This window comes from Triticum urartu, chromosome 3, assembly GCF_003073215.2.
Source record: "Triticum urartu cultivar G1812 chromosome 3, Tu2.1, whole genome shotgun sequence".
NCBI lineage: Eukaryota > Viridiplantae > Streptophyta > Magnoliopsida > Poales > Poaceae > Triticum > Triticum urartu.
The window spans coordinates 229,159,322-229,168,352 of record NC_053024.1 but is presented as its reverse complement, the minus strand read 5'-3'; positions in this window follow the sequence as shown (position 1 = coordinate 229,168,352).

Sequence of the window (9,031 nt, the reverse complement as noted above, 5' to 3'; positions counted from 1 at the left end):
GTGATAAAAGGGAGAAACAAAGCGGCACCTTTAGAGGAACATGCCCCAGGGCCTATCACCGTGGAGCTCCGCCACTGGTCGTCCCAACCGATCACCTTCGACCATCGGGATTACTCGGCAAGTATCCGGTGTGCAGGATGGGCTGCCTTGGTATTAGATCCAATAATTGACGGATACCACTTCACCCGAGTCCTGATGGACGGCGGCAGCAGTTTAAATCTGATATATCGGGACACAGTCCGCAAAATGGGGATGGACCCAACAAAAATTAGCTGCAGCAATGCTACCTTTAAAGGAGTAACGCCAGGCCCGGAGGCTCACTGCAGGGGCTCCTTGCTACTACAGGTTATATTCGGCATCCCCGATAACTTCCGCAGCGAAAATTAACTTTCCACGTCGCTCCGTTCCAAAGTGGCTATCAAGCACTACTCGGACGCGAAGCTTTCGCTTGATTTAACGCAATACCACATTACGCTTCCCTCAAGCTCAAGATGCCCGGTCCACGCGGCATCATTACAGTAAATGGAAATATTGAGCGCTCCTTATGCACCGAAGATGGTGCGGCCGCCTTGGCCGCTGCACACTAAACGGCCTCACTAACTCAAGCATTTGACAGGTCGTTAAGACCACGGACACGGCTAGACGAGTCTAGCTCAGCTATGTGTAATTAATACAGGTTTGATGGCTACACCCCTATTACAATACAAGGGGCTCAACGCGGGCGCAAAAGTGGCAATAAGGCTCACCTTTACTCATTTTCAACTATATATTGTTTATTCAGTATAACTTAACTTTTGCACGGCAACTTTTCAATTAAGTTCCTCTCTTTTTCAAATGACCATCATGCTACACCCGTCCAGGATACGGCACAACAGAGACACAGGCGCAGACATGCAGCAGGGACCCGTTCCAAGGATTCTTTGTAGATTAAGACCCTGCGTAAACCTTTTTTACTGTCTCTTGTTGATTTACATGCCTCGGATTCTCAGTACAACCGAGAAGGATGCTGACGTCTTGGCATGTGGCCACGCCAGAATAATGCACGTACCTGGACACCAGGGGCTTATTACAAAGGGTACTGTTTATACCCGGTTTACACCATAAAGACCGAATACCTTAGGGAGTGTTCGGTGTCGCGAGTTTGGCCTTATATGCATCAGCTCCGAATCATGTCTTTGGTCAAATGTTGGGTTTGTCTGGCTCCTGTGTTTTGCTGCCTTACGTTCTGCTCAATCGGCTAAGGTGGCACCAGGAGAACTACTGTGATTGTACCATGGTTCATCCGGACGAGCACCTCAGTAGAGAAAGCTGAAAACTGACTGTCATGATATAGCGTGAGACTGGTGAACCACTCGATGACCTTTTGGAATCTTCGAAATTCCTCCGCATTAACGAAGGGCCATTTCTCGGCCAGGCATGTACGCACCCCGAATCCGGACGAGTGCGGAGCCACTAGGGGCTATATAGTAGCCCCACTGTCAAACTCCTATGGCTAAGTGAAAGTGTTAAAGCATTATAGTCCGGTTGCCTAGTTTGCTACGCTATCACCTCCTTATTAGGACAAAGACGTTGGATTAAGTGTGAATACACGTCTTCTGCGAACACCCCCACATTATATGCGTGGGGGCTGAAGCCGACGACTGCAATCTTTCAGGTTATATACATGTATACAAAAAACGGCCGCACAGGAGGCATCACAATACTTTCGGGCAAAAGTATAAATATAGCCTTGAAAAATTCAATAAAACGTTGTCTTTACAATGGGAATACATGTCACTCAAACATAACATTCTTCGAGCACTGGGCCTCTATCGTACGAGCGCCCTCAAGAACTTCTTCAAAATAGTGCTCGGCAGCCACTTGGCCTATGGCCGAACCCTGCACCGCGACAGTGGTGGCATCCATTTCCGCCCAGTATGTTTTGACACGGGCAAGGGCCATCCGCGAGCCTTCTATGCACGCCGACCTCTTCATCGCATTAATGTGCGGCACCGCACTAAGGAACTGTCGCACCAAGCTAAAATAGTTGTTCGGCTTTGGCCTTTCCGGCCACAAATGATCCACGACAGACCTCATGGCAAGTTCGGACAATCTATTGAGTTCGACCCATTCGGCAAGCTGATCAGTCAATGGAAGCGGACGCTCTGGAACGTTAAATTGCGACCAGAACAGCTTTTCCACTTCATGATTTGTCTGATCTCGGAAGTATTTGGCCGCATCGATAGCGCTCGCCGCTAAGTCCAGATATGCGTCGGCCCAACTCCACAGCCGATCCAGAGGGGCATACCGCGGATCGCCGAACTTCCTCCGCAGCATAAAGGGATTCCCAGCCACAATGTCCCCGGCTTCACGCAGTTCCTCCTTCTTCACTCTCATTGCAGAGCGGGTGTCTTTGGTCGCCATTGTGGCCTTTTCATGGTCTGTAGCCTTCGCCTGGTTTTCTTCTTCAAGAAACTGGCAGCGGTTAGCAGTGTCTTTTAACTTCACAGCCATTTTGGCCATTTTTTCTTTGCTCCCGCTATGAGCGGCCTTCTCGGCTTTCAACTCTTCGGTCACTTTCAAAGCAGCGCGTTACTACTCCTTGCTTGCTCCTTGGCTCAGGCAAGCTCCGCCCGCAGGGCCTCCATGGTGGCAGCTCCATCTGCAGTCACAACATATTAAAGATACTGCCATCACACTGCTCTTACTATGTGACATTCACTATAAATATCACCTACCCTGTGCCTCGTCAAGCCTCTTGTTAACAAGCTCGATGTTGGCATCCGCCGCATCCAGTCGTTGTTTTAATTCGGCAACCCCATCAGTCCGGCTAGCCACCGGAGCTTCAAACACCTGCACATAACTGCAGTCTGGTCATTACCTGGGACTACGATCCTCTGTTTGCCGCTGTTCTCGATGACAACCAGAGTCTCAGGGGCTACTATCTACACAGGGTGCACCAAAAAATGTGTGGTACTACCACAAACGCATATCATTCCACGTACCTCAAAGCCTGTTAGTAGACTCATAAAGGCTTCATGCAACCCATTTTCGGCGGATGAAATCCTTTCAATCACCATACACATTAATGTACGGTGCTCTTCTGAGATAGTTGCTTGCTCTAGCAGACCCTTCAGTACGTCCGAACGCATACCAAGTGATGCCGGACTCTTTTGATTGGTCTATTCAAGAGCCGGATACTGAGGGCTTCGTGTGACCATGGGATTACCTTTTGGCCTTGCCGGATCTGGAGAAACTCTCCGTGACGACACTTCAAGGTCGCCCGCTTCTTGAGCCACGGAGTCCGGAGGAGGCGTTTCGCTCTCCATCATCTCCGGAAGAAGATCCCCCGAAGACGAGCTCTGCTGAGAAGGGCTCAGATCCGAACTGCAAGATAGATCCTTCGGTTATCTTCCTCAGAAGTAAGGTAGTATATCTTCACTATTAAGTACTTTTTGATTACTTACAGCTCGTTAGAGGGCTGATCCCCGCACGGACTTTGTGCGGAAAGAGCACCCTCCGAGGCGGGACCCTCTGGTGGAGTTTTCTTCTCCCGTTTGGAAACCTTGGTTTCCGGGTCATCAGAGGTAGTCCTCTTCCTCCCCCGGGGCGAGGGAATGTGAGATTCCTTCCCTTGGTTATCCTCCCTCACGGAGGCGCCCGTTCCCTCGGTTGGAATAGGTAGCGGTGGGGGCCCACTTTCGCCCTCTTTATTCCCCCCTTCATCTTCCTTTCAGGGCACCAGGCAAGGTGCTGGCTCGAGCATCTTTTCCAGCACCGGATTGTCCAAGCCTTCGGGAAGGGGGGCCGAACACTGGATCATCTTCGCCTTTGTTATCCAGTCCTGGTCAAAAGGTGGTTCTTCAGAATGACGTCATGATAAATGAAAGATAGTGTGTTCGGCTAGAGGATTACTTACTTGGGCCGCGGTGCGGTTGCTGCTCAGGCCCACGTCCTCGGAGGTGTCTGGACACTCTATTTGGGGTCCGAAGAATGACTTGTACATCTCCTCATGCGTCAGGTCGAGGAAATTCTGAATAGCGTGTGGTCCTTTGTAACGCCCCGAGACCGACGTGCCACGTGCCTTCCTGTTATTTGCTGTTGTTGCCTTGCCATTGCTTGCGTGTCATGCATTGCATATCATGTCATCATGTGCATTTCATTTGCATACATGTTCGTCTCATGCATTCGAGCATTTTTCCCGTTGTCCGTTTTGCATTCCGGCGCTCCGTTCTCCTCCGGTGGTCATTTCTACCTTCTTCTCGTGTGTGGGGGTTAAACATTTCCGGATTGGACCGAGATTTTCCAAGCGGCCTTGGTTTACTACTGGTAGACCGCCTGTCAAGTATCGTGCCATTTGGACTTCGTTTGATGCTCCAACGATTAACCGAGGGACCGAAAAGGCCTCGTGTGTGTTGCAGCCCAACACCCTTCCATTTTGGCCCAAAACCCACCTAAACCCTCTCCATCATCTACAGCGTTCGATCACGATCGCGTGGCCGAAAACCGCACCTCATTTGGACTCTCCTAGCTCCCTCTAAGTCTATATAAAGACCCCTCATTCCAAATCCCGGGTCTCCTCCCCCGAAACCCTAAAAATCCCAGATCCGCCGCCGTCGGACATGTCCGGACGGCGCCAGACACGTCCGCCACTGCCCGCAGCCAACAGGAGCCCGCCACGTGGCGCCTGCATGCCCCACTTCACCGCCAGCGCCGCCGGCCCGCCTGGGCCCAAGGCGGGCCCTCTCCCGCGCTGATCCGGGCCGCTTCTCGCCCACGCCCGCCGCTGCCTCTTCCCCGAGGCCGGCACCTCGCCGGCCGTTACTCCGTCGCGCCGCCGCAGGCCATTGCCGGCCCCGCCGGAGCAAGCCCGCCGTGCCACCTCGTCAGCCCGGCTCCGGCGACCCGCCGTCCGACGCCGGCCGCCCCGCGCCCGTCCTCCTCCGGCGAGCCTCCCCGCAGCTCCGGCGTCCTCTTCTCCGGCAAGTCCCCGGCGTCCTCGAGCTCGGACTCCGGCGAAGGTCCCCGGCGAACCTCGGGAACCGTGTTCCCAGATTCAGATCCAAAATTTTAGGGTTGACCCCGTTTTCTTCCCAAGTCCCTCATATTTTTGCTCCTGTTCATCATGCTGTAACTTTGCATCCGTAACTCCGTTTTTGGCATATAGCATATCAAAATGTTCGTCTCAGAGAGTACATCATTTCATCTCATTGCATGATTTTCATTTGAGTTCATCTTGATGCCCGAAATGCTGTTAGAAGAGTGCTACTTGAGATAATTGTCAGATCTGGTGCTCCATTTAGATATTTGTCTTTTTTGCCATGATTATTGTGTGCATGATATGCCCATGAGCTCTACATGTGTTATTCTAAGGGTTTTTCCATCTTTCCAGAGGTGCAACCCATGTATTTTTGTGATGTGTGTGGTGACTAGCACAAGCTTTCAAAGTGAGGCACTTGGTAATTCTGATTTCAGGGACTTGGCAATTCCACTAAGTCCTTGATCTGTTTATCATAAGTTGCCATATGTTCATGTTGTTTCCTAGTGATCCGTGCCTCTTTTGAGGATGATCAGTAAGGATGTTTTGTTAATATTGTAGTGCTATATCCATCCATGTCTTTGTTTGCAATTATGGAGCACACTAGCTTGAGTCAATCGAGCTCTACTTTTGTCATTTCGTAAATCTGGGCAGATTGTCTACTTGTTAGCGATTTTGCCGAGGATGTTGTAGTTGATCCGTGCATGCTATGTTATTGTTCTTGCCATGTATAGCTTGTATTTTGTGTATTCTTGATGGGTGTATGCTTATATTGTCATGCCTTGCTCTGTAGTGAGTGCATCGAGCTCGTAAACATGCCTACTTGATATCTGTTTCAGCATGCTCCAGTTTTCACTAAGTCTGAGAACTGATTATGTTTTTGCCATGTTCACATGCTTGCAATTGTATTTTCTGATCCCTTTTGGCTCAGGGTCACTAAGGGACTTTTGTTAATCTCTTTGAGTAGCTCCATGCCATGCTTTACTTTGCCATGTTCAGGTCCTGTAGCATATAGTTTTGTTGCTCCGAAGAGTGCTACCTGATCTGAAATTTCAGACAAGTGTTAATTTCACTAAGTCTGAAATCTGTTTGCCAAATGCATTTTTGCCATGCTTGTTTGAACCTGTTAATGGATGAATTGGCCGTAGCTCAGTGCTAGACTTTTGTTAAGCATCATGAATGCATCCCTGCCATGTATTTTGATGCCATGTTTGGGTGTTGTAGCATGTTCATCTTGTTGCATTTAGATGGCTACTTGCTATAAATCGCAGACCGGTGTCATATTTGAATTGCTTGCCATTTCCAAACCGTAACTCTGATTCCGGTGATCTTTATATCGTTTTCAAGCAATTTCATCTCATCTTTCCAGTGGCACACTTGGATTCCCATGTTGAGGCCAGGTTCATGCAATCCTTGTCAAATCTTGCATATGCATCACATATTGCATCCCGCATAGCATACCATGTTTGCATCATATTGTTTGAGCTTTGCACGTGGTTGATTGTGTCCTTATTGCTTGTTTGTCTTGTTTGGGTAGAGCCGGGAGACGAGTTCGCTAAAGAGGAGCCCGTTGAGTTTGCTTTCGAGGATCCAGTCAACTCTGACAACTTTGCAGGCAAGATGATCATACCCTCGAAATCACTACTATCTTTGCTTTGCTAGATGCTCGCTCTTTTGCTATGCCAATTCTACGATTCCTACCACTTGCTTTCAAGCCTCCCAAATTGCCATGTCAAACCTCTAACCCACCATGTCCTAGCAAAACCGTTGATTGGCTATGTTACCGCTTTGCTTAACCCCTCTTATCGCGTTGCTAGTTTCAGGTGAAGATTGGAGACCGTTCCTTGTTGGAACATTATTTACTTGTTGGGATATCATTATATTGCCATGTTATCTTAATGCATCTATATACTTGGTAAAGGGTGGAAGGCTCGGCCTCTCGCCTAGTGTTTTGTTCCACTCTTGCCGCCCTAGTTTCTGTCATATCGGTGTTATGTTCCCGGATTTTGCGTTCTTACGCGGTTGGGTTATAATGGGAACCCCTTGATAGTTCGCCTTGATTAAAGATTTTCCAGCAATGCCCAACCTTGGTTTTACCATTTTCCACCTAGCCTCTTTTTCCCTTGGGTTTCCGGAGCCCGAGGGTCATCTTATTTAAACCTCCCCCGGGCCAGTGCTCCTCTGAGTGTTGGTCCGACCGAGTAGACTGCGGGGCCACCTCGGGGCAACTTGAGGGTTGGTTTTACTCGTAGGATGTGTCATCTGAGTGTGCCCTGAGAATGAGATATGTGCAGCTCCTATCGGGATTTGTCGGCACATTCGGGCGGTGTTGCTGGTCTTGTTTTAACCTGTCGAAGTGTCTTGAAGAACTGAGGTACCGAGTCTGATCGGAACGTCTCGGGAGGAGGTCTATTCCTTCGTTGACCGTGAGAGCTTGTCATGGGCTAAGTTGGGACTCCCTTGCAGGGATTTGAACTTTCGAAAGCCGTGCCCACAGTTATGGGCAGATGGGAATTTGTTAATGTCCGGTTGTAGATAACTTTAACCTTAACTTAATTAAAATGAATCAACGGTGTGAGTTACCGTGATGGCCTCTTCTCGGCAGAGTCCGGGAAGTGGACACGGTGTTGGAGTAATGCTTGCGCAGGTTGCTCTCTAGTTTCTCGCTCGCACTTTGCCTTCTCTTCTCGCTCTCTTTTGCGAACAGGATAGCCACCATATATGCTAGTCGCTTGCTGTAGCTCCACATATTTTCCTTGCCCTACCTATTAAGCTTAAATAGTCTTGATCGTGAGGGTGCGAGATTGCTGAGTCCCTGTGGCTCACAGATTACTATTACACCAAATGCAGGACCCGATGATTCCTCTCTAGATGACGCGCTTGAGCTCAAGTGGGAGTTCGACGAGGACTCTCAATGATACTACGTGTCTTTCCCTGATGATCAGTAGTGGTGCCCAGTTGGGGTGATCGGGACCGTGTCGCATGTTGAGTTGTTCTTCTATTTTGGCGTCGTAGTCGGGCCATGAGTGTTTGGATGATGTAATGTTATTTATGTACTTGATTGACGTGGCGAGTGTAAGCCAACTATGTTATCTCCCCTTTTATTATCTATACATTACATGGGATGTTGTGAAGATTGCCTAACTTGCGACATATGCCTTCAATGTGATTATGCCTCTAAGTCGTGCCTCGACATGTGGGAGATATAGTCGCATCGAGGGTGTTACATCCTTCTGGGTTGAATTCCCACAAGCGGAGGGGCCGGTGTTTGCAAGGCTGGACTTGACGAACCAGCATGACTTGCACTACCATAACCAAACTAAAATCTCCCTCGAAGAGATCCCGGATGGGGCTCTGCAGTATGGGCACATCCTTGGCTGGACCCTAGCTCAACCCCTGCTGATCCATGACATCAGTTGTGGTGGAGGGCCCGAGCGAAAGGAGGGGGAAGCTACCCACTTGGCACTTCTAGGAGCGGTGATGTAGAACCACTCGCGTTGCCATAATCCGGACACCTCTGGAAAGGAACCTTTTGGCCATGGAGCTCCGGCAATCTTGCTTATTATTGCACCCCCACACGCTGCATACTGCCCCTCGACCGTCTTCGGCTTACATCAAAGGTCTTGAGCCACAGGCCGAAGGGACGGGTAATGCGGAGGAAGGCCTCACATACGACAATAAATGCCGAGATGTGGAGAAAGGAATCCGGGGCTAGATTGTGGAAATCAAGCCCGTAATAGAACATCAAACCCCTTACAAAGGGATCCAGAGTGAGGCCTAGTCCTCGGAGGAAGTAAGAGATGAACACGATGTCTTCATTGGGTTCAGGAGTAGGGACGACCTGCCCTCGGGCGGGCAGCCGATGTGAGACTTCGGCGGTCAGGTATCTTGCCTCCATCAACTTCTTGATATCCTCTTCCGTGACGGAGGAGGGCATCCACCGGCCCTGGAGGCTGGATCCGGACATGATTGAAGATCTGAAGCACCTGACCTAGGCTTTGAGTGTTAGAACTC